This window comes from Lotus japonicus, chromosome 2, assembly GCF_012489685.1.
Source record: "Lotus japonicus ecotype B-129 chromosome 2, LjGifu_v1.2".
Lineage (NCBI taxonomy): Eukaryota > Viridiplantae > Streptophyta > Magnoliopsida > Fabales > Fabaceae > Lotus > Lotus japonicus.
The window spans coordinates 43651167-43677060 of NC_080042.1; the positions used below are offsets into that span (position 1 = coordinate 43651167).

Below are 25894 nucleotides of genomic sequence, written 5' to 3' on the forward strand. Positions count from 1 at the left end.
TGATAGCAAAACCGCAAGTGCACAGATTGACCGAAGTAATACAAAGATATCGAACCACAAGGACATTTGTTTATCAATTTCTTCTAAGAGTTTAGTGTTCAGAATGTGAAAAAGAAAGCAATATAAGTTTGAAGTTTTGTTGTGTTTAACATACTTGTGATGAAAAGCAAGAACTGTAATTCAGATGAAGAAGTACCCTGGGTAAAGTTTCACTTAGTTCAATTATGTTTCATACAACCAAATCCTTATATGAACTTTAGAACCCCTTCTATGGTGATGTAGCCTTTACCTTTACTTTTTAATACCTGAATCAAGAAAATCATTCAATCTCAGGTTGCTAAGCCTAATTCTTTAATACCTAGTCAATTCAATTGAAGAATTATTGTTCTATGTTCAAGCCAACACAATAAGTTCCCACCCTTATACATAAGGGGTAGATAACAAATCAATCCAATCTCAGGTGCCTTAATCCTTACCAACTACCGTTGTCCAAGAAGAAAGACAAACACTTGCATGCATTCAAGAGAGTATTGAAAAAAAGAAAAGATACATAGAAATGAAACTTTATTCATATAAGAAACTCATAAGTTCAAACCATAATCAAAGCTAAGGTTCACTTCACCCAAAGTACAAAGATAAACTAGCCAAGCATGGCTAGGGAATTCATAATACAAATTAAAAGAACAAAAACATGAAATAAGAGTAACAAAAAGCCACCCACAAGCTCCAAGAAACTAAAACTCTAAGTTTTGTTCATAAAATTACAAGTTACCTAAAAGAAATAACACAAACTCTATTTATAGAGTTTCCAGCGGCCACCCACGCATGTGCGTGGAGGCAAACCGTTAAAATGCAGCATCAGGTTAGTCCACGTCGCATGCGTGACCTTCAGGTTTGGTCAACACACATGTGCGTGGCCTAGTTGCGCACTTGCGTGGCCTTTAGGTTTTTCCTCTTTTCTTCGAGGTGCACATGCGTGGCTCATCTGGTTTTTCTTCAATTTTGTAACTCCCACTTCTCCTATCGTCATGGCTCATTACTTAGCCTTCCATCATCATCATTAGCCATCAAAATCCTATCAAACCTGAAAAGAATCTCAAGAACCCATCAAAACAACAATGTAACTCATGAGAACATGCATTTAATCACAATTATTTAGCTTTCTTCCAATCAATTCATCAAATGAAACTCCTAATATGCAATCAACATTCATGAATTCAAAAGACTTCAGCTCAAACCTAACCATAGAAATTACAGTCTAACTAAAACTAATAAAAAGACCAAGTAAATAGATTAAAAACACTTAAACTAATGCAGATGCAATTATGAATTAAAAAGGGACTCAACTTGACTTAAAACTAAATAAAGGACTCAAAAAGGAAAAGAAAGAAACTAGAACGACTCAACAATCATAGAATAAACTCGGGTTATCACCTCTCAAGAAGATTTAGTTTTTTATTTATTTAATGTGTGCGTGGGTTTATATTTTTTTGTTAATGTGTGTGAGGTATATGTGTGTGGTCAAGAGTATATGTGTTAGGTTTCTAGTTAATGTGTGGGAGATGAATATGTTTTTTTTTTCTTGGGTAACATGATGAAGAAGATGAAGATTGACAGTCATGATGAAGTTTGGAGAATAAGATAATATGATGACGAATTGATGATTGATGACCGGAATTTATATGATGTTTTTAGAATTTTTTCTTGCTAGTTTTGAGTCTTTTTCTTGTGTCTCATGTAGTGTTTCATGCATTCTCATGCATTTTTACTTTTATATTTGCATTTGCATTAGTTTAGTAATTTTGTAGTTTTATAAGGGTCTTTCTTGCATTTTTATAAAGTTTAGGTCTTGCATGTGTTTTCCATTGAATTGTGAGGACTATTGTGCTTAAAAGCCCTTTGTATTTCTTGATATTTTTCCTTGTCTTGGTCCTTAAGTGCTTCAGCAGGTAACTCATAAACTCATAAAGAGGGAAGGCCAAAAAGCTTGAAGAATTGATGGAAACATTCAAACGGGGTTACAAGAAGCCAAAAAGACTATTAGAACGTGTGTCTGGTGCTCGAGCGCCAGGCCTTCCAGTAGCAAGGAAGTTGGCTTCTGCCTTATGGGCGCTCAAGCGCCCCAGGGCAGCGCTTGAGCGCCCCAGGGCAGCGCTTGAGCGCCCCAGCTTTTAGTGGTTTTCTTTTGTAATCTTTGATACTCATTCTGTAACACCCCGATTTCCAGGTGTCACTTTAGTAACCAAAAGTAATCTTTACGCGGAAAACAGGTAATTTTTTTTTTTCCGTTTTCTTTCCTTTAAATCAAAACGATAAGGAAGTAAAGACAAAACCCAACTACTAAACTAACCAACATACATCAAATATAAACATGTACAGCCTCAGCTGCACTCCCACGTCACGCGCACTCGCAGTGACTCCAAAGCAGTGTGCCCGTAGGCAAATATCTACAGACCCAGAAGTGTAAGTGAGAAAATTAAAATTACAAACCACTAGGAGAAAGTCGGCCTCAATATGGCCTAAGCAAAGACCCCTATGGTCCAACTGACTCACTGTGATCCCTCAGTAAGAGAACCACACGAAAAGTCATGCGTCGGAACCTACCCGATCCCAAAAGCAAAACGAATCAGAGCTCTACACAAAACATGACGCCTGCCCAAACCTAACCTCCCAGTGCCAAACCCACAACGATCTGAAGTCGGCAAGTTGAAGCTCAACTCTATGCGCCATAGAACTCCTTTCGTCAGACGTCCACGCTCGTCAGTCCGGTCCTCCATGACCCTTCCCCGATACGTCGCCCGGTGACCCGCTACATCGATCACCCAAGCGGTGGGGGCATCCCGATCCAGCAGCTCATATCTGATCCCCCCCGAGGGAGAGACGGTCGAGAACCAGTCGACCATCGACATCTGGCAGCAGGCCGACCGCCCAAACACAAACATACAAACAAAGCCAAGGCGCTAGGGTCAACTCACAGCAATAAGTACATATACACTCAACATGTGACGGGGTATATATATAAGTTGTTATATAAGCATATAAGTAATCCTAGCATGTTATGGCTCTAACATTGCTTCAATAAACAAACAGCACACAGTCTCAGTCAGCATGAATGTATGCGTGAAATGCACAATATGAATCCGGATTTGTGACGCGTTCCCGTTCGCCACAAGTGAAGCATTTTCACTATGGATGGACCATTCCCGTTATCCATCCTGGATGAAATCCATCCTGGATGAACCATTCCCGTTATTCATCCTTGGTGAACCATTCCCGTTATTCACCGAATGATGAACCATTCCCGTTATTCATCATTAATGCAAGGTGAACCATTCCCGTTATTCACCATGATATGCACAGGTGAACCATTCCCGTTATTCACCCGATTGAATGCAACGTGGTTAGCCAAACAACGAATCGTCCTTACCACGAAAGTGTCTAGCTCACAACCCAATCTCAACAAACCCATGAGTTAGTGTCGGTCAATACAACACAACTCGGAGTAAGTGTCGGTCAATACAACACAACTCCAACAAGAAAACACAAGGGTCTAGTGTCGGTCAATACAACACAGCCCAAACAACAAGAGCGCTAGGTGTCGGTCAATACAACACCGCTCCAACAACAAGAGAACCCAAGGGATTAGTGTCGGTCAATACAACACAACCCCATCAACAAGAGTACGTAAAGTACTCGGTGACTTTCAATCATCACCATAGCTCACCTTAGTGGCTTTCCCCAATTCCGATAACTCTCCAAACCCACAACAAAGGTCGACTTTTCCCCGTCTTTCGTAAATGTTTTCCCCTTTAGTTCTCCTATAACTATTCATTTAGTAAAAACGTTTCGAATTGAATTAGTCAGGTTATGAGTTTATTTCTCAAAGTCTAGGTTTCCCAAGTCTTTAGTTTACAAAATTCTATTCATTCTAGGTTTTCCGAAAACCAACCACCCAAAAGAAGTTTCCCGGGGAAAGTCTAAGTAAACCAACGAATCCCAACAAATGGCTAAGTCCCAAACCCCTCGTTTGAACTTGCCTAGGGTTGCTCATCCAACCCGAAACATCAAAGATAACCAGATCAATGAATCTCCACTCCGAAGTCGCGTCAAAACGCACAATCCAACAAAGCACAACATCACAACATCAGTTCATCAACATAATCAACATCAAAGTAAAGCATAAGTCGAATTGATCGACGCCTATCATGCATTCATAGCTAATATATAGTAAGTTGCCCTAACCTTCGACGCTTTCCTTACTAAGTTGCGACTCAAATCAAATCCAGTCATATCTTTGCTTTCCCGTGTTGGCTCACTTCCGTTTGTTCTTTGGCTTCGTCGTCAAGCGCTTCCGTCCTTCTTACCCTTCACATGTTCACATACTAAACCTTAGCCTCTAAAGTCACATCTAAAGTTCCAGAACAAACTTAGCCAATCTTTCTAGCTCACTTAGGCTAAATGCACAAACTTTATGTTTCAGGGACTAAAGTCCAAAGATAAAATATTTGTGAGTTTTAAAGAAAGGTCCTTAAAAAAACCCATTTTGCAAACCAGTCCTCAACTTTTAAGTAATTCAACCATAGTCCCTTGATAAGCACATAATCACGAAAAGGTCCTCATATAAAGGTAAGTTATCTTTCAACCCTCAATCTTTAATAAATTTATCAAACAGACCCCAATACTTTTAAAACTCCAGTTTAACCCAAAACTTCTCAGCCTCTTGTGTTTAAGCCCAAAGTTTTGTCACCATAAACTTAACTTATGATTTTCACTAAATAAAAACAAGTTTCAGAATTGATTTTCCAAACCCAAAACACATGTCATAGGCTCGGCCACGACTACATAAATATGTATAAATTTTCCTTTTTCCCCAAATCACTTCCAAAGCCATTTTTAACATTTAAAAATAACTAATCAAGGCTTAAATTAAAATCATTAAAATCCCAAAATCACTTAACTAAAAAAAACAACTTTTTAGAAAACTAATCAGTGAAATCTATAGATCCGGTGATAGGGAACAACAATTGTAAAAGCACTTTGGATGAAAGTCATTTTTGAAAAAGCATAACAAATCAAAACTCAATCTTTACCCATTAAAAACATGATAAAAAGGAGAAGAGGTTTTACCATGAAAATGCCTTAGAGGTGGTGGTGGTTTGTGCCTTGCGTGGGTGAAGAGAGAACCAAGGTGGTGGCTTGATCATGAAGGAAAAAGGCACAGTTGTGTGTGGGCGCTGCCACAAAGAAAATGAACGAGATGAGATTGGTGATGAGAACAAGATGAAAGGAACAAGGATTATAAATTGCTGCAGAAACCAATTGAAAATGAGAGTAAAGAGAGTGGTGAGGAAAAGAAGACGTGAATAAGAGAAAAAGAGGGACTACGGTGTGCGCATTCTGCCAGGGAAAGAAATTTGGAAAGAACAAAGTAGAAACATGTGGTAAAATGAATGGATTGGCCAACATGAAAGACGTAGAGCAAGAAAGGCCAAGTAAAAAGATGAGATATTTATTAATCGGTACAGATTGATTTAGACACTGAATGATTTAACTCATAGAGTTAAGATAAAAATATAAGGGTGATATATTATTATCCCAAAAATTATGAGGAACTCTATGAAACGATAAAATATAAATTTGAATCACGTTGAGCAAAATAAACTGATCCATGAATCAAGAAATGAGTAGAAACTAAGCTAAAGAATAATTGTGAGACAATTAGAACAAATATGACGTTGTCATATTATGCAATTAATCTAAGTATCGATCCAAGAAAGGGCGATACTTGCATCGGGTTCATTTAAGTGAGAAAATGGCTTGAACGTAGTATGAGTTGAAATATGTCGCAAAACTACTTTTTGCGTTTGACGTCGGATGAAGAAACTTCCTTCTGAAGAAAGGTTGGAAACGTCGAAAGAAATCGGGCTACGCGGATGTAAACTTCGTTAGAAGTCCCGAATAGAAAAAGTCTTCATCCATTGCTCGAAAATAGGGGTTCGAAGCAAAGAAATTAGCGTCGGCGGACATCCGAAAAGTGAAACCTATCGTGCGTACAGTCCAGAGTTCCGAAATGAAACGCTGGTCGATGGAAAAATAAAGAGAATCTTTACATTTTCCGAGAGTTCGAAATCTCACTCAAAACGTTGCTTTAAGAGCGAAATAGCCTATTCTGGACACGCTCGCCCTAAGGCAAGTGTGCGGACGACTCGCACTAACTCCGAAAACGACCACGCAACATTCCTCAAGCATTTCCTGAACTTCCCTCTTCATTAATCTTTCTCAAATACCAAACTCCTGTCACGCTTACACTGATTCTACGCGTGAGTCGGAAACTTAACTTGTTCTGAAAATCCAGGTCTTACAATACTCGCCTCCAAAAAGAAAGTTTCGTCCTCGAAACTCAGAGTTCAGCAAAAAGTCCGGAGTATAGTTCCTTGATCTTATCTTCCAATTCCCATGTAGTATTGCCTGTGTCATTGTTCCTCATAACCTTTACTTAAGCAATCTGTTCTCCCCTTAATTGTTTCACTCTTCTATCCCCACTGCTAACTGTCGGCGTCTCAAAAGACAAAACATCATTCAACCTCATGTCGTCTGGCTCGATTACTTGCGTCGGACCTCTGCTTGAAATGATACCGGTTGGCATTCCGTGCAGTCGCACCATCTTAGCCACTTACTTCTTTACTTTCGGTCGTCCGAAATTCTTCTTAAGCTCGGTGCCTCTCTGTCATCTTAAGGTAAATACTCAACTCGTCCTCGTGATCTTCATCTACAGTCCAAAACTCCACTTGTCCGTTCGATAACTCCTAGACGAAATATTGCGTTGGAATCTAATAGTCCATTAACGTCACATCCAACTTCGTAACTATCATCACTCGCACAATGAAATCAATCTCCTACTTAGTCACCATTCGAATTAAAACTCGACTCATGTCCTTATTTCTTGTCCTTCACTAATCTTATCCCCTTCAACATCAATTTATCAACAACTTATAAGATAATCCTCCTCTTAATATCTAACAATCCATTATTATCATCTTCTTCCTCAAAACTTCCCTCACTCAAACCTATTTACACTTACTGAAATTCCTAACACTTTGCACAAATCGAGACTTATCCTCTAGAAGATTAAATCATAAATATACCTCAAGGGACTTAACTAGTCATTTCATCTTCCGATCCTTCAACATTCTTAGATTTAACTGTTATCGTAACCGCTAACACCACTAAATCTCTCAAATGTACATAAATCTCAGCTCACTAGGTCAACCTTAGCCCTAGGATTCTCATTCAACTTTAGTAAAATTCACTTGTTACCCGTAATATGCATCATCAAAATCCATAACAAAGTCCCATTGACTCTTATACTCTACGAAACTCGTCAAAATATAACAACCTCAGGTATTCATCTTAATACTAACACCTTCCTTTTTGTGACTCAATCACCATCTCGTCAATCAACTTCTTAATCTCTCAATCAAATTCTGACAACCTTCGAGTCTTACACACCTTAGACAGACATTCATAGATTTAAAACCTAAACCTTCACCAAGTTTGTGAAGGTGTGAAAAACGACTAGAAGGGGGGGGGGGTTGAATAGCGTTTTGAATATAAAAACTTTCCCCTTAAGATTTAAAGTAAATCTTTTCGGTTTCTCTAAGATAGATGGTGCAGCGGATAAAGATAGAGAGAAGAGAAAAGCACACAAGTATTTTATCCTGGTTCACTTGATAAATCCCTCAAGCTAATCCAGTCCACCCGTTAAGGTGATTTCTTCCTTCTTAGAATGAAGGCAATCCACTAATCAGATAATTGTTACAACTGCACTTGAAACCTACAAGTGACTAACAATACACTGACTTAGCTATCACTAAGATTCACTCTCTTAGTCTTCTCTAGGATCCGATCAACCTTGATCTCCTAAAGGAATCACCACTAAGATTCACTCTCTTAGTCTTCTTAAGGATACTGACCTACCTGGTCCCTTAAGGAAAATCAAACAACTGTTTGAGGTTGGTGTTTACAAAGGTTTGCTTCTAAATAAGCTGAGTGTAAACCAAATAAGAATAGATGAAGAAAGTAGAGGCTTGAATCTTTTCTTGTATTGCAGCTCTTGATTTTTCTCTCTTAGCTTTCTTCTTTTCTTCAGCCTTTTATAGTCCAAGGTGCAAAGGATATTTCTGTTGAGAGAATATGACCGTTGGAGGGCATTTCTGGAACTTCCAGAACCTGCTGTGGCTGAACCTTGGTAGGTAGGCTTTTCAGAATAGTACACTGCTCTTGTACTTCTAGATAGAGACATTTGCCTTTAACCATTGACTTCTGATCAGAGTTATGCTTCGTGTTGGAACTTGTGAAGCTTGGTGATCAGAGTCAGAGGGATGCTTGGATCCTCTGACCTTCGTAACTTCTGCTTCTGGACCTTCAGAGCTTCTGAACCTTCAGAGCCTCTGGTCCCTCAGAGCTTCTGGTCTTCAGATCTTCTGATCCTCAGATCTTCTGATCCTCTGATCTTCTGATCCTCTGATCCTCAGATCCTCTGATCTTCAGATCCTCTGATCCTCAGATCCTCTGATCTTTAGATCTTCTGATCTTCAGAACTTCTGACGAATATATCTTCTGGTGTCAGAATCAGAACCTGTTTGTCAAAACACTCAAGACAAACATTAGAGTATCATAGTTGTTCATCCACAAATAAATACTTGTTATCATCAAAACATAGAGTTGTACCACATGACCAAATCTTGATCTTACAATCTCCCCCTTTTTGATGATGACAAAACCATGTATTTTGATGAACAACTCTAAACAAATAAACTGAATACACTCAGAGTATAAGGTATCAGAGTTAAAACTTATCCTGATGTGCATAGTTTATCTTGCTCCTTCTGAATCCAAGACTCGTGCTTGATTCTGAGCTAAGCTCCCCCTGAATCTAATACTTAATATCAATGTTAGTAATATCTAGATTCTGAGCTAAATAATATAGGAGTTGTCAAGATACTATAAGTTCTCCCCCTTTTTGTCATAAGCAAAAAGAATGAAGGTGGAAAAAAATAGTAAGAGCAAAAGACGAAATACTCCCCCTCAGAAGTAATACCAAGGGATACTTGGCTGCTGATTAGTATATCTTCTTATGAGAGCAGAAGTGTCAACGTCCAGAGGTTCTGGTGACATCTCCATTCTGGAAAAAATTCCATCTTCAGATGCTTCAGAATGAGAAGCTATGAACCTACTCTTCTTCTGATGACGCAAGTCAGAAGTTGTAGTAGCATCTTCTGATGTTGTTGCTTCTGGTTTGACAAGTTCTGAGTCTTTGTTTCTATCTGAAACAGTCATGCTCATCTCTACAAGCTTTTTCAGCTAGCTTTGACTTGACCAAATCTTACTCTACTGATGTCTCCAAGATTAACTTCACCTTCAGATTCAAGTTTTGGATCTTGGGACATATGTCTTTCTCCCGTCATGTGTTGCTTGCATCCACTGTCCAGGTTCCATGGTTGGAGTTTCGATGGACCTATTGAAGATATCTGCAACATATATAATCTTATCCCTAGGTACCCACTTTCTGGGTCCTTTCTTGTTAGTTAGCCCAGAAGTTCTGACAACTTTGGGTCTTTCAGCAGGATAATGGAAAGGAATTTGAGCATGATATTTTGACATAGAGAAAGTTCCTTTCTTAAGAGATGATGCAGCAACTTCAGAAGGTTTAGAATAGACAATGCCATATATTCCATTTCTGCTTACGCCATAGATCATTGAAGCCATTAAGCTTCTGTCTACGCTTTTAGCCAGGAATCTTTGAAAAGACTTTTCATACTTAGATTCATTTCTACAATCAGAGGCATCACAAGCAACTATATCTTCTAACTTAGCAATCTGGTTCTTAAGCACAGAGTTAGAATTTACCAAAGCATGATTATCATTTTTCAAATCAGAAATAATTTTCTCATGTTCAGAAGGAGTCTTGGAAACAACAGATAAGTCCTTTTTCAACTTTTTATGCTTAGACAATAAAGAGTTATACTTATCCATGATATCAGACAAAGCATGTTTCAGTTCAGAGGTTGAGAAAGAAGCGAATACCTCATTTTCATCGTCTGAGGTAGGATCTCCTTCTGATGCTGAGTCAGAGTCAACAGCATCCTTTGACTCTGCTCCTTTGTCTTTGACAATAGCCATGAGTCCTTGAACTTCACCATCAGAGTCAACATCCTCTGACTCTGATTCATCAAAAGTCACCATCAGACTCTTCTTGGTCTTGAAATGCTTCTTTGACTTTTTGTCCTTTGATGAGCCTTTGAATTTGCTCTGCCTGTGCTTCCAGATGCAGTTGAGCTTTCTGGATATCAGAGTCAGCTCATCCTCATCAGAATCTTCAGAGTCTTCTGCTTCAGCTTGGAGAGCTTTTGACTTCTCAGATTTGGGTTTCAAAGCTATAGACTTCTTCTTCAGATCCTGCATTTCTGAGCGCTTCAGTTCATGGCATTTCAGTATGCTGATGAGTTCTTCTAAACTCATATACTCAACATCTCTAGTTAGCTCCAAGGAAGTTATCAAAGGCATCCAGCTTTACGGAAGACCTCTAAGGATCCTCATGACATGATCCGCAGTGGTGTAGCTATTGCTGAGGGGTCTTATTCCAGCAATAATCAACTGGAATCTGGAAAACATATCTTCAATGGATTCGTCAGTTTCCATTTGGAAGGATTCATATTTCTGGATCAAAGACAGTGCCTTTGATTCTTTCACTTTCTTGTTTCCTTCATGAGACATCTTCAAGGATTCAAAGATGCCCTTGGCGGAATCACGATCAGTAATTTTCTCATATTCTTCATATGAAATGGCACTTTGCAGAATAGCTCTTGATCGGTGATGATCTCTGAACTCCTTCTTTTGATCTTCACTCATCTTCTCCCTTGGGATTTTTACACCATGTTCATCAACAGGAGGGGTGTAGCCATCAACAACAAAATCCCAGAGATCAGGATCAAAGCCAAGAAAGAAGCTTTTGATTCTATCTTTCCAGAAATCAAATCTCTGACCATCAAAGATAGGTGGTCTTGCACTGTATTGATATTTGCTTGTAGTAGTGGTGGAATCCATGAGTTTTTCACACTGGCCCGGATCTACTGAACACTGTTAAGTGTGGTAATCAGAACTTGCGCTCTGATACCAATTGAAGGTGTGAAAAACGACTAGAAGGGGGGGTTGAATAGCGTTTTGAATATAAAAACTTTCCCCTTAAGATTTAAAGTAAATCTTTTCGGTTTCTCTAAGATAGATGGTGCAGCGGATAAAGATAGAGAGAAGAGAAAAGCACACAAGTATTTTATCCTGGTTCACTTGATAAATCCCTCAAGCTAATCCAGTCCACCCGTTAAGGTGATTTCTTCCTTCTTAGAATGAAGGCAATCCACTAATCAGATAATTGTTACAACTGCACTTGAAACCTACAAGTGACTAACAATACACTGACTTAGCTATCACTAAGATTCACTCTCTTAGTCTTCTCTAGGATCCGATCAACCTTGATCTCCTAAAGGAATCACCACTAAGATTCACTCTCTTAGTCTTCTTAAGGATACTGACCTACCTGGTCCCTTAAGGAAAATCAAACAACTGTTTGAGGTTGGTGTTTACAAAGGTTTGCTTCTAAATAAGCTGAGTGTAAACCAAATAAGAATAGATGAAGAAAGTAGAGGCTTGAATCTTTTCTTGTATTGCTGCTCTTGATTTCTCTCTCTTAGCTTTCTTCTTTTCTTCAACCTTTTATAGTCCAAGGTGCAAAGGATATTTCTGTTGAGAGAATATGACCGTTGGAGGGCATTTCTGGAACTTCCAGAACCTGCTGTGGCTGAACCTTGGTAGGTAGGCTTTTCAGAATAGTACACTGCTCTTGTACTTCTAGATAGAGACATTTGCCTTTAACCATTGACTTCTGATCAGAGTTATGCTTCGTGTTGGAACTTGTGAAGCTTGGTGATCAGAGTCAGAGGGATGCTTGGATCCTCTGACCTTCGTAACTTCTGCTTCTGGACCTTCAGAGCTTCTGAACCTTCAGAGCCTCTGGTCCCTCAGAGCTTCTGGTCTTCAGATCTTCTGATCCTCAGATCTTCTGATCCTCTGATCTTCTGATCCTCTGATCCTCAGATCCTCTGATCTTCAGATCCTCTGATCCTCAGATCCTCTGATCTTTAGATCTTCTGATCTTCAGAACTTCTGACGAATATATCTTCTGGTGTCAGAATCAGAACCTGTTTGTCAAAACACTCAAGACAAACATTAGAGTATCATAGTTGTTCATCCACAAATAAATACTTGTTATCATCAAAACATAGAGTTGTACCACATGACCAAATCTTGATCTTACAGTTTGGTCCTCTAACGACCTTTAATCCTTCAATACTTCTTAAATGAATATCCGTTCCTTAAAACTATAACTCCTTCACTTACCCAAACGACCTGATAAGTGTCGTCATGCTTCCACACTCACCACTTGATCCTGATATCCATAATCATAACTTATTATGCTAACATCATTCAAATCTTATCACATGGTCATTATGTCCGCAACCTCATAATCAACATCAATCGATCACCAACCTTAACACTCCACACAACCCAGAATTCCTTTACTTCAAGATCTCTCTTATATTATACCTCAATGGTCTTAACCCGAAACTCACCTTCAGGTCTTCAATCTTCTAAGATTCAACTCCTATTGTCACACCTACAACCATAAGATCTCTTACTCGTACGTGATTCTCGGCTCTCAAGATTCAATCTTAACCCTAAGATTTCAATCCAACTTAGTAAATCTCACTTAGTAATCTCAGCATATTTCCTTGGAATCCATATCACCAACCTCAAGTATTCAACTTATGCTAAAACTTTCTTTCTCCAACTTAATCATTAATTCAACACTTTTCAAATGAAAATTCATCTCTTAAGACTATAATGTCTCCACATATTAATCAAACGCTTAGCGAAACTTATTGCTCGAACTCGACTATAACAATCTAGTTCAGAGTTAATTCTTCTCACTCTTGCTACCATCAAGCTATCATCTAAAACCTGATTAAATCCAACTTATTTAGTCTCTAACAATTCCACTCAGCAATCACATAACCTATAACTTCATAACTTCCGAGAAACTACTTAATACTTTTCCAGCACTAAATCTCTTGACTTGGTCTACCTCTACTTGGAGTAATCACACGAACTAACCAATCAATGTCTATACGACACTCATCGACTTCCACAGATTCAAATCTTAATCTTTTACAATCAAATGCTTAACACGAACTTTCCTCCCAAATCCGACTAATCCTCAATCAATTCAAATTCATCTTACCCGTCCTTCTATCAAAGTCCATAACCAGCTGTGATTCCGAATATCACCCCCTCAATATTAGGTTGATCAGGCCTAATACATCGAAGGTGGAAATTTAGAAAAAACCCACTGGAACAGTCAATGAGTTCCTATCATCCAGTAGTCACAATTATCCTGATACTAAATCCTTTAAGGATCCCGCTACGGAACTACACACCCTCAACATAACACGTATACTACCCATACGGAATCTCCCTAAGATTCGTTCTTCAGCTACTAGCTTCCTCATAAACGCATCGGTGGAAAACTACTTTCTAGACTCAGTGTGCTATTCCCAACCTCGTGTAACTTCTATAGTTAAATCACGAGCAACCTCGAATAAGGTCCTACATCGTTCCCACGTTCTTCCTCGTTCAACTCCTCAGCTCTTGCCCTCCATGGCATGAATCCTTTCCTCTGGAACAAGTTGTTTTCCTTTCCCAACATTCCCTGATGATTCGCCCTTGAGTGCCTTGCAATCTTGGGAGAAATGTCCCGGTTGGTTGCAATTGAAGCATAGACTTTCTTTGGTCTTGCAGTTCACAGCTAGATGCCCCTCTCGGTTACACTTGAAGCATCTTCGTCCAATCACTGAGCATTTGTTAGCAAAATGCCCAAACTTTCTGCAACGAAAACATGTCACTCCTTTGTCACCATCTGGCTTCCCCCCCAGTATCAGCAGTCGTCGGTTTGTACTCTCTTGAGATAAGATTTCTTCCCTCGAAACGCTGATATGGTCCCCACTTATGGTAGCACTTCCTTCCGTTGTAGCCTTGGGAACCTGACCTCATTGGTCCCCCAGCTCCAGTTCGGTTCATTCCTCTTTGTTGATACATTGCTGTCGCCATCAGTCGTTGATGATGCTCACGTGTAGCCTCCGCCATCCGGTTAAGATCCACCATCCTATATCCCATCGAACGTCCGATTAGTACTAACCATACGGTAGCACTAGACAAACCACTCAATCCGATTGAGTAGTAACGCAAACAATTAGAGCGAAAATCGCTCTGCAGACAATCAATTTTCACTCTTTGCAGAGTCACACAACCTAGCACAGAAGACCTATTCCCCAAAGACTCCCAAAAGACTCGACTAAGCTCTGATACCACAATGTAACACCCCGATTTCCAGGTGTCACTTTAGTAACCAAAAATAATCTTTACGCGGAAAACAGGTAATTTTTTTTTTTTCCGTTTTCTTTCCTTTAAATCAAAACGATAAGGAAGTAAAGACAAAACCCAACTACTAAACTAACCAACATACATCAAATATAAACATGAACAGCCTCAGCTGCACTCCCACGTCACGCGCACTCGCAGTGACTCCAAAGCAGTGTGCCCGTAGGCAAATATCTACAGACCCAGAAGTGTAAGTGAGAAAATTAAAATTACAAACCACTAGGAGAAAGTCGGCCTCAATATGGCCTAAGCAAAGACCCCTATGGTCCAACTGACTCACTGTGATCCCTCAGTAAGAGAACCACACGAAAAGTCATGCGTCGGAACCTACCCGATCCCAAAAGCAAAACGAATCAGAGCTCTACACAAAACATGACGCCTGCCCAAACCTAACCTCCCAGTGCCAAACCCACAACGATCTGAAGTCGGCAAGTTGAAGCTCAACTCTATGCGCCATAGAACTCCTTTCGTCAGACGTCCACGCTCGTCAGTCCGGTCCTCCATGACCCTTCCCCGATACGTCGCCCGGTGACCCGCTACATCGATCACCCAAGCGGTGGGGGCATCCCGATCCAGCAGCTCATATCTGATCCCCCCCGAGGGAGAGACGGTCGAGAACCAGTCGACCATCGACATCTGGCAGCAGGCCGACCGCCCAAACACAAACATACAAACAAAGCCAAGGCGCTAGGGTCAACTCACAGCAATAAGTACATATACACTCAACATGTGACGGGGTATATATATAAGTTGTTATATAAGCATATAAGTAATCCTAGCATGTTATGGCTCTAACATTGCTTCAATAAACAAACAGCACACAGTCTCAGTCAGCATGAATGTATGCGTGAAATGCACAATATGAATCCGGATTTGTGACGCGTTCCCGTTCGCCACAAGTGAAGCATTTTCACTATGGATGGACCATTCCCGTTATCCATCCTGGATGAAATCCATCCTGGATGAACCATTCCCGTTATTCATCCTTGGTGAATCATTCCCGTTATTCACCGAATGATGAACCATTCCCGTTATTCATCATTAATGCAAGGTGAACCATTCCCGTTATTCACCATGATATGCACAGGTGAACCATTCCCGTTATTCACCCGATTGAATGCAACGTGGTTAGCCAAACAACGAATCGTCCTTACCACGAAAGTGTCTAGCTCACAACCCAATCTCAACAAACCCATGAGTTAGTGTCGGTCAATACAACACAACTCGGAGTAAGTGTCGGTCAATACAACACAACTCCAACAAGAAAACACAAGGGTCTAGTGTCGGTCAATACAACACAGCCCAAACAACAAGAGCGCTAGGTGTCGGTCAATACAACACCGCTCCAACAACAAGAGAACCCAAGGGATTAGTGTCGGTCAATACAACACAACCCCATCAACAAGAGTACGTAAAGTACTCGGTGACTTTCAATCATCACCATAGCTCACCTTAGTGGCTTTCCCCAATTCCGATAACTCTCCAAACCCACAACAAAGGTCGACTTTTCCCCGTCTTTCGTAAATGTTTTCCCCTTTAGTTCTCCTATAACTATTCATTTAGTAAAAACGTTTCGAATTGAATTAGTCAGGTTATGAGTTTATTTCTCAAAGTCTAGGTTTCCCAAGTCTTTAGTTTACAAAATTCTATTCATTCTAGGTTTTCAGAAAACCAACCACCCAAAAGAAGTTTCCCGGGGAAAGTCTAAGTAAACCAACGAATCCCAACAAATGGCTAAGTCCCAAACCCCTCGTTTGAACTTTCCTAGGGTTGCTCATCCAACCCGAAACATCAAAGATCACCAGATCAATGAATCTCCACTCCGAAGTCGCGTCAAAACGCACAATCCAACAAAGCACAACATCACAACATCAGTTCATCAACATAATCAACATCAAAGTAAAGCATAAGTCGAATTGATCGACGCCTATCATGCATTCATAGCTAATATATAGTAAGTTGCCCTAACCTTCGACGCTTTCCTTACTAAGTTGCGACTCAAATCAAATCCAGTCATATCTTTGCTTTCCCGTGTTGGCTCACTTCCGTTTGTTCTTTGGCTTCGTCGTCAAGCGCTTCCGTCCTTCTTACCCTTCACATGTTCACATACTAAACCTTAGCCTCTAAAGTCACATCTAAAGTTCCAGAACAAACTTAGCCAATCTTTCTAGCTCACTTAGGCTAAATGCACAAACTTTATGTTTCAGGGACTAAAGTCCAAAGATAAAATATTTGTGAGTTTTAAAGAAAGGTCCTTAAAAAAACCCATTTTGCAAACCAGTCCTCAACTTTTAAGTAATTCAACCATAGTCCCTTGATAAGCACATAATCACGAAAAGGTCCTCATATAAAGGTAAGTTATCTTTCAACCCTCAATCTTTAATAAATTTATCAAACAGACCCCAATACTTTTAAAACTCCAGTTTAACCCAAAACTTCTCAGCCTCTTGTGTTTAAGCCCAAAGTTTTGTCACCATAAACTTAACTTATGATTTTCACTGAATAAAAACAAGTTTCAGAATTGATTTTCCAAACCCAAAACACATGTCATAGGCTCGGCCACGACTACATAAATATGTATAAATTTTCCTTTTTCCCCAAATCACTTCCAAAGCCATTTTTAACATTTAAAAATAACTAATCAAGGCTTAAATTAAAATCATTAAAATCCCAAAATCACTTAACTAAAAAAAACAACTTTTTAGAAAACTAATCAGTGAAATCTATAGATCCGGTGATAGGGAACAACAATTGTAAAAGCACTTTGGATGAAAGTCATTTTTGAAAAAGCATAACAAATCAAAACTCAATCTTTACCCATTAAAAACATGATAAAAAGGAGAAGAGGTTTTACCATGAAAATGCCTTAGAGGTGGTCGTGGTTTGTGCCTTGCGTGGGTGAAGAGAGAACCAAGGTGGTGGCTTGATCATGAAGGAAAAAGGCACAGTTGTGTGTGGGCGCTGCCACAAAGAAAATGAACGAGATGAGATTGGTGATGAGAACAAGATGAAAGGAACAAGGATTATAAATTGCTGCAGAAACCAATTGAAAATGAGAGTAAAGAGAGTGGTGAGGAAAAGAAGACGTGAATAAGAGAAAAAGAGGGACTACGGTGTGCGCATTCTGCCAGGGAAAGAAATTTGGAATGAACAAAGTAGAAACATGTGGTAAAATGAATGGATTGGCCAACATGAAAGACGTGGAGCAAGAAAGGCCAAGTAAAAAGATGAGATATTTATTAATCGGTACAGATTGATTTAGACACTGAATGATTTAAATCATAGAGTTAAGATAAAAATATAAGGGTGATATATTATTATCCCAAAAATTATGAGGAACTCTATGAAACGATAAAATATAAATTTGAATCACTTTGAGCAAAATAAACTGATCCATGAATCAAGAAATGAGTAGAAACTAAGCTAAAGAATAATTGTGAGACAATTAGAACAAATATGACGTTGTCATATTATGCAATTAATCTAAGTATCGATCCAAGAAAGGGCGATACTTGCATCGGGTTCATTTAAGTGAGAAAATGGCTTGAACGTAGTATGAGTTGAAATATGTCGCAAAACTACTTTTTGCGTTTGACGTCGGATGAAGAAACTTCCTTCTGAAGAAAGGTTGGAAACGTCGAAAGAAATCGGGCTACGCGGATGTAAACTTCGTTAGAAGTCCCGAATAGAAAAAGTCTTCATCCATTGCTCGAAAATAGGGTTTCGAAGCAAAGAAATTAGCGTCGGCGGACATCCGAAAAGTGAAACCTATCGTGCGTACAGTCCAGAGTTCCGAAATGAAACGCTGGTCGATGGAAAAATAAAGAGAATCTTTACATTTTCCGAGAGTTCGAAATCTCACTCAAAACGTTGCTTTAAGAGCGAAATAGCCTATTCTGGACACGCTCGCCCTAAGGCAAGTGTGCGGACGACTCGCACTAACTCCGAAAACGACCACGCAACATTCCTCAAGCATTTCCTGAACTTCCCTCTTCATTAATCTTTCTCAAATACCAAACTCCTGTCACGCTTACACTGATTCTACGCGTGAGTCGGAAACTTAACTTGTTCTGAAAATCCAGGTCTTACACATTCCATTTTTACATAAGTTTAGAAGGAGATGAACATCTAGGAGAGTGAAAGAAGGCTTCCAAGCTTGTAACTCAGGTTCTTAGCCAAGCATGGCTAATCTATCTTCTTATGCTTTGGTTTTCATGTAAGACTTTTCATGTTTAAGTTATAATCTTAAGTTCTTTCCCACGTGATCTTCTTCTTTCCTTGAATCCCATTTTCTGAATTTCAATCTAAGCTTGTATGCATGCTTGCTTTATGCTTTTCTATAATCAGAACGGAAGTTTGTTATAGATTAGGGAACCGACTTGGGATTACCCCTTCTATCTTGGCTACTAGGAATAGAGGAAGGGTTGGGGTTTGTTGGCCTGAACTTCGTAATCTTTATGCTTCAAACAAATGTTTAAGTACACAAGGAATTGGACTTATCTTTTGGTTTGAAAGAATTATCTATGCGAGGCATCGATAGGTAAGTTGTTTAGGCTATAACATCAAGGAGAGATTCATGAGTTCATGTGCTTAGAATGATGTGCTTGAATTGACTAGTTGAACAAGAACCCAAAGCATGTTAATTTCTGAATTGTCTTTTAATTTCCCCTTTTCTTTATTACTACTTCAACATATCTCTATTTCAATAAAACAAACCTTTGAACTCAAGACTTAAACCGAATTTATTCACTCACAATTCCTGTGGTTCGATAATTAAAACCGGGTGGATTCGTACACTTGCGGATTTACCAACAAGTTTTTGGAGCTGTTGCCGGGGATTGTTTGTGATTTTTGGTTTGTGGTACGAGTTTGAAGTATAGTCTACCTAAGACTATAACTTAAGGCTGAATGAGAGACAACCCATGTTTTTTTTTTTTTTTTTCTGTTTTACGCTTTGTCTTTTGTTCAATGTTTCAGGAAATAAAAGTGGAGAACACTTGGAGGCACTCAATCACTTGAAAGGAGGTTCTTTTCTTACTTTGAGTTTTAGTCCATGCATTTTTAGCATATTTTTCATTTATAGATTTTGTTTATCCTTTTCGATCATGCATTGTTATATAGAGTCTTTTATACCTTGATCTTTATGCCCTTTACTCAAATGACATGTTCCCAAGTCTTGCTCACTCACATGATGCTGGTTTTGAAAATGTTTTTTAAGTGGATACGTTGTGCTTTTTTTTCGGGGAGTGATTGTGTGTTTGGGAAAGAGAGGGAGAGACTTCGGTCTTCTAAGTGTTGTCTTGAGGATAGAGTTGATGTGAGTCCACAATGGTCCATCTTTGAGCCTTCACTATATAATTTCCCTGGAGGATCCTGACTCACTTGCACTTCTTGGTTCTGTGTTTCATTTCTCCCACCCTTGTGAGTAGCTCTATGAGACTTGCATTTTTGAGACTGGTAGGTTTTCCTATAGAGCTTGTACTTTATATATTTGTCCCTAGTTGACCCTTTTGAGCCTTTGGAGAATTCTTTGTTACCTTTGTGGTTCTTAAATATTAATGAAGCTAGTTTATGTAAATTGCAATTGTCTCTCACCCCAAGTCAAAACAAAAGTTGAGAAGAAAAGTTAAAAGAGAAAATGAACTCCATGGCAAAGGTGGAGTTCCATAAAAAAGAAAAAATTCTGAAACAAAAGGGGGTTGAGAGACTTTTGTCCTAAGTTAGTGTTTGACCCAACTTTTTTAAAGCTTAAAAATTACTTATAAGTTGAAGGTAAAAATAAGTTTTAAAAATAAGATTAAAGCTGTTTGGTGATTTTCATATTTTAACATCTTAAAAGTAACTTTTAATTTAAAAGTTATTTGGTCAATAATAAATATCTTTTCACATATACTCATCTAAACATTTTATCAAATAGTTGGTATGCAAGCTTATCCATACAGATACAGAGGTTGATACATTCATGTATACACAACAATGGAAACATTTTCCATCCTCCAAGCAAATCATTAACATGATACTTTATTTGCCAAAGCCATCAATTTAACCTTTTCCTATCATGTTAAATTCTTTTAAAAACCAGCAAAAACAAAAGCAAAACAAAAAAACGGTGAAGAGACCTGTGAACATTCCCGCAGATTAAAATGCAGTTACATATTATTAGATGATTTAATATGATTGAATAAGAGACGATGAAAGAGCAGAACAGGGAAAGGAGAGTTGCGCGCAAAAGTTGGATCCAACAACAGGGTAAGGGAACGCGATGGAAAGTCATGAGAGGGAAGATGCATAATAATGAGTTACTTTTAAGTAAAAAGCTCATCTCAGTAACTTATTCTAAAAAATATCTTTTCTTTATTTTACACTATAAAAAATAAGCTACTTAAAATTTTAGAGCTTTTTTAAAATTTTGTTTGGCCCAGCTTTTACTTAAAAGTGACTTAAAAGTAAAAAAAAATTGGGCAAACACTAGTTAAGTATCAATTGCTTTAAGCTCCGGTTTTCATGAAGGACCACACTCAAATTTTGTGCAGCCTTAGTCTTCCTTAGTAACCAACTACCTTGTGCTTTAACATTGCAACCCTTTGGAAGTCTCAATGAATAATGCATGTTCGACTTTAGTTGCTCTTGAGTGAATGATTCTCAGAACTTATGAACTTGTGTGCTCAGTGCACTAAACAATTGTTTCATGCTAGGATGTTAGTTCTAAATGCTTTTCATAGTGGACTCTAATTCTTCTTTATCTAAGAGTAGCATGAAGTTGGTTCTTGTATCTTTCTCTTGGAACTAACTGCATTCACTTGATCCCCCGGTTTTCTGAAAATGTATCCCTCTTTTGGCATGTGTGTTAGGAGTAATTCTTTGTGCTTGAGGGCAAGCTAATTTTAGTGACGCTCTAGGGCGAGCTGTCGTTGAGTATAGTGGTGTGATGACCGCGATTTATCTGATGTTTTTAGGGTTTTTCCTTGCTAGTTTTGAGTCTTTTTCTTGTGTCTCATGTAGTGTTTCATGCATTCTCATGCATTTTTACTTTTATTTGTGCATTTGCATTAGTTTAGTAATTTTGTAGTTTTATAAGGGTCTTTCTTGCATTTTTATAAAGTTTAGGTCTTGCATGTGTTTTCCATTGAATTGTGATGACTATTGTGCTTAAAAGCCCTTTGAATTTCTTGATATTTTTCCTTGTCATGGTCCTTAAGTGCTTCAGTAGGTAACTCATGAAGAGGGAAGGCCAAAAAGCTTGAAGAATTGATGGAAACATTCAAAGGAGGGTTACAAGAAGCCAAAAAGACCATCAGAACGTGTGTCTAACGCTCGAGCGCCAGGCATGGGCACTCAAGCGCCAGCCATCCAGTAGCAACGAAGCTGGCTTCTGCCTTATGGAGCGCCCCAGCTCGACTATTTTTCCTATAAATAGGCTTTTAGTGGTTTTTTGAAATCTTTGATACATATTCCATTTTTACATAAGTTCAGAAGGAGAGGAACATCTAGGAGAGTGAGAGAAGGTTTCCAAGCTTGTAACTCAGGTTCTTAGCCAAGCATGGCAAGATACTTTGGTTTTCATGTAAGACTTTTCATGTTTAAGTTATAATCTAAAGTTCTTTCCCACATGATCTTCTTCTTTCCTTGAATCCCATTTTCTGAATTTCAATCTAAGCTTGTATGCATGCTTGCTTTATGCTTTTCTATAATCAGAACGGAAGTTTGTTATAGATTAGGGAACCGATTTGGGATTACCCCTTCTATCTTGGTTACTAGGAATAGAGGAAGGGTTGGGGTTTGTTGGCCTGAACTTTGTAATCTTTATGCTTCAAACAAATGTTTAAGTACACAAGGAATTGGACTTATCTTTTGGTTTGAAAGAATTATCTATGCGAGGCATCCATAGGTAAGTTGCTTAGGCTATAACATCAAGGAGAGATTCATGAGTTCATGTGCTTAGAACGATGTGCTTGAATTGACTAGTTGAACAAGAACCCAAAAGCATGTTAATTTCTGAATTGTCTTTTAATTTCCCTTTTTCCTCATTACTACTTCGACATATCTCTATTTCAATCAAACAAACCTTTGAACTCAAGACTTAAACCGAATTTATTCACTCACAATCCCAGTGGTTCGATAATTAAAATCGGGTGGATTTGTACACTTGCGGATTTACCAACAATGATATAATAATATGAGGACGAAATTGACATAATTTTTTTGTCGGAAAAAAGGGAAGGTGTTGTAAGACCAAGATTTGGTCAGGTCGTACAACTCTATGTTTTGATCATAACAAGTTTATTATTATGTATGAACAATTATGGTACTCTAACGTTTGTCTTTTAAGTTGTGACAAACATGCTCTGATCTGATTCAAATACTATATATATATATATATATATATATATATATATATATATATATATATATATATATATATATATATATATATATATCAGAAGTTGAAGACCCAAGAGTAATCAATGTAACGCTTCTGCAATCACTACGTTCTTCTGAACAGTAGCAAACGCTTCAGATACTATAAAGATTAAAGCTCTGATGCGGACGCTGAAAGACTCAAGCGCTGAAGCTCTGAAGACCAGATGTTCTGAGGAACGGTCCATAAGCTGAAGATTTGAAGACTCTGAAGTCCAAGACTAAGCTGGCTCACAAGACCAAAAGTACTTCATGTTTTGAAGACCAGAAGTTCAGGTGAACGGTTCAGAAGCAGAAGTTCTGAAGGTTAGAGGATCTGAGCTTCCTTCTAACTCTGATCACATAGATTCACAAGTCCCAACATGAAGCGTCGTCAAAGATCATGTGTCAACTAGGCTAAGGCAATGTCACTGTCATTCGTACAAAAGCAAGTGTACAATTTTGACCGCCTTACCTACGACGTTCAGCCATAGCAGGCTCTGGAAATCCCATAACTGCCCTCCAACGGATGGATTCTTTCAATGGATACAAACCCTAAACCTTGGAGTATTTAAAGGCTGAAGATAGAAGAAATTGACTAAGAAACTATTGTACAATACAAGTGATAAACAACAAGCGAATACCTTAACAATATTTCTTCATTGTTCTTATAGTGTTTACTTCTGCTTGTTTTAGAAGCATTTCTTTGTAAACCAAAGCTTTTACAAACCTTGTTTGTATTTCCTTGAGAGACCAGTGAGGTCAGTATTCTTGAGAAGACTAAGACAAGGTTGTCTTAGTGTTGCTAGTTCATAGGTTGTTAGTCACTGAGCAAGGTGTGCTAGTGCAGTTGTAACAATCTTTGAATAGTGGATTGCCTTCATTCTAAGAAGGAAGAAATCACCTAAATGGGTGGACTGGACTAGCTTGAGTGATTCATATAGTGAACCAGGATAAAATCATTGTGTGCTTTTCTCTATCCTTCATCTTTAGCACCTTATATTCTTTCACCGAAAAGATTGTCAAAATCTTTGAGAGAAAGCGTTTAAACTTCAAAACCCTATTCAAACCCCCCTTTTCTAGTGTTTTTCATACCTTCAATTGGAATCATAGCGTAAGTTCTGATTACCACACTTAACAATGTTCAGAGATCCGGACCGGTGTGAAAAACTCAGTGGCGACCACCACCAGCGATGCTAAAAAAGATCACTGCCATGCTAAACCACCTATCTTCGATGGAGAAAAGTTTGATTACTGGAAAGATAGAATCGAATGTTTCTTTCTTGGCTTTGATGCTGATCTCTGGGATCATATTGTTGATGGCTACACACATCCAGTTGATGAAGCTGGAGTGAAGCTTCCAAGATATAAGATGACTGATCTTCAAAAGAAAATGTACAATGATCATCATAGAGCAAGAACTATCTTGCTGAGTGATATCTCATATGATGAATATGAGAAGATCACTAACCGTGACTCTGCAAAGGCTATCTTTGATTCTTTGAAGATGTCACATGAAGGAAATGAGGAAGTCAAGGAGACAAAGGCGTTGTCTCTAATAAAAAATTATGAAGCCTTCATGATGGAACCTGATGAATCAATATGTGTCATGTTTTTCAGATTCCAGATGATCATTGCTGGGATTAGAGTGCTTGAAAAAGGCTACACCACTACTGACCATGTAAAGAGGATTCTCGGAGGTCTTCCTAAGAAGTGGATGCCCTTGGTGACGTCTTTGAAGTTGTCAAGAGATATCAATAAGATGAGTTTGGAAGAACTCATCAGCATTCTGAAGAGCCATGAGATAGATCGCGCTGACCATGTCGTCTAGAAGAAGCAAAAATCCATAGCTCTGAAGTCAAAATCTGAGAAGGCCAAGACGCTTCAAGCTGAACAAGTTTCAAAAGAATCCTCTGAAGATTCTGATGAAGATGAGCTCTCATTGATTTAAAAAAGAATCAACCACCTTTGGAAGCACAAACAGAACAAGTACAAATGATCATCAAAAGCCAAAGGAAAACAAGAGTCTTCATCTTGTCAACGCAAGTCATCATCAAAAGAGGTCACATGCTTTGAAGGCAAGGATCCAGGACATTACAAGAGTGATTGTCCTAAGCTGAAGAAAGACAAGAAGCCTAAAAAGTACTTCAAGGCTAGGAAAGGTCTCATGGTAACTCTTGATGATTCAGACTCAGAAGAAGTGGACTCTGATGGTGAAGTTGTTGAAGGACTCATGGCCATTGTAAAAGACAAGGAAGCAGAGTCAAAAGATGAATCAGATGTTGATCCAACATCAGAAGCTGAGTTAGACTCTGAAGATGAAAATGAGGTATTCGCATCTTTTTCATTGTCTGAACTTAAATCTGCTTTAGCTGAAATTATGAGTAAACATGATTCTCTTCTGACTAAGCATAAAAAGCTGAAAAAGGATTTTCTTGCTGCTTCTGAAGTCTCTGCTAAATATGAGAAAACCATTTCAGAACTAAATGAAAACAATTTCTCTCTGGTTAATTCAAACTCTGTTCTTAAAAATAAAATTTCTAAGTTAGAAGAAATTATTTCATCCAGTACTTATGATGATAAGAATGAAACCAAATATGAAAAATATTTTCAGAGGTTCTTAGCCAAAAGCGTAGATAGAAGCATAATGACTTCAATGATCTATGACGTTCGCAGAAATGAAATGAATGGTATTGGCTATTCTAGACCCAGTAGAAATGAGCCTCCTATGCTCGCGACACATGACGTGAGAAAAGCGTATGTTCCAAGACCTAAAACTTAGACCTGGAGGTGAAGTTAGTTTTGGAGGCAACGAGAAGGATATGAGAATAAAGATCTCAGACAAGGATATTGCTACAACCTCTGATCCACCACGTCAGAAGAAGAGTAGAGTAATTGCCTCTCATCCTGAAGAATTGATTCTGGGAAATAAAGATGAACCAGT

The 25894-nt window shown here is 38.6% G+C and overlaps 1 long non-coding RNA gene across 3 annotated transcripts; it reads right to left on the reverse strand.

The window, feature by feature from the left end:
• Positions 1–725: 725 nt before the first annotated feature.
• LOC130738064 (uncharacterized) lies at positions 726–17737 on the reverse strand. 3 transcript variants are annotated; one of them, XR_009019179.1, is made up of 5 exons: positions 17408–17737; positions 16523–16645; positions 5128–5234; positions 4243–4365; positions 2255–2909 (listed from the first exon to the last, which is right to left on the reverse strand). It is a non-coding gene; the product is annotated as an uncharacterized LOC130738064 (long non-coding RNA). The 3 variants fall into 3 exon arrangements; XR_009019178.1 differs by lacking the exons at positions 2255–2909; positions 16523–16645; positions 17408–17737 and adding an exon at positions 726–1084 and having other exon boundaries at positions 5128–5410; XR_009019177.1 differs by lacking the exons at positions 16523–16645; positions 17408–17737 and having other exon boundaries at positions 5128–5410.
• Between the last annotated feature and the right edge of the window lie 8157 nt (positions 17738–25894).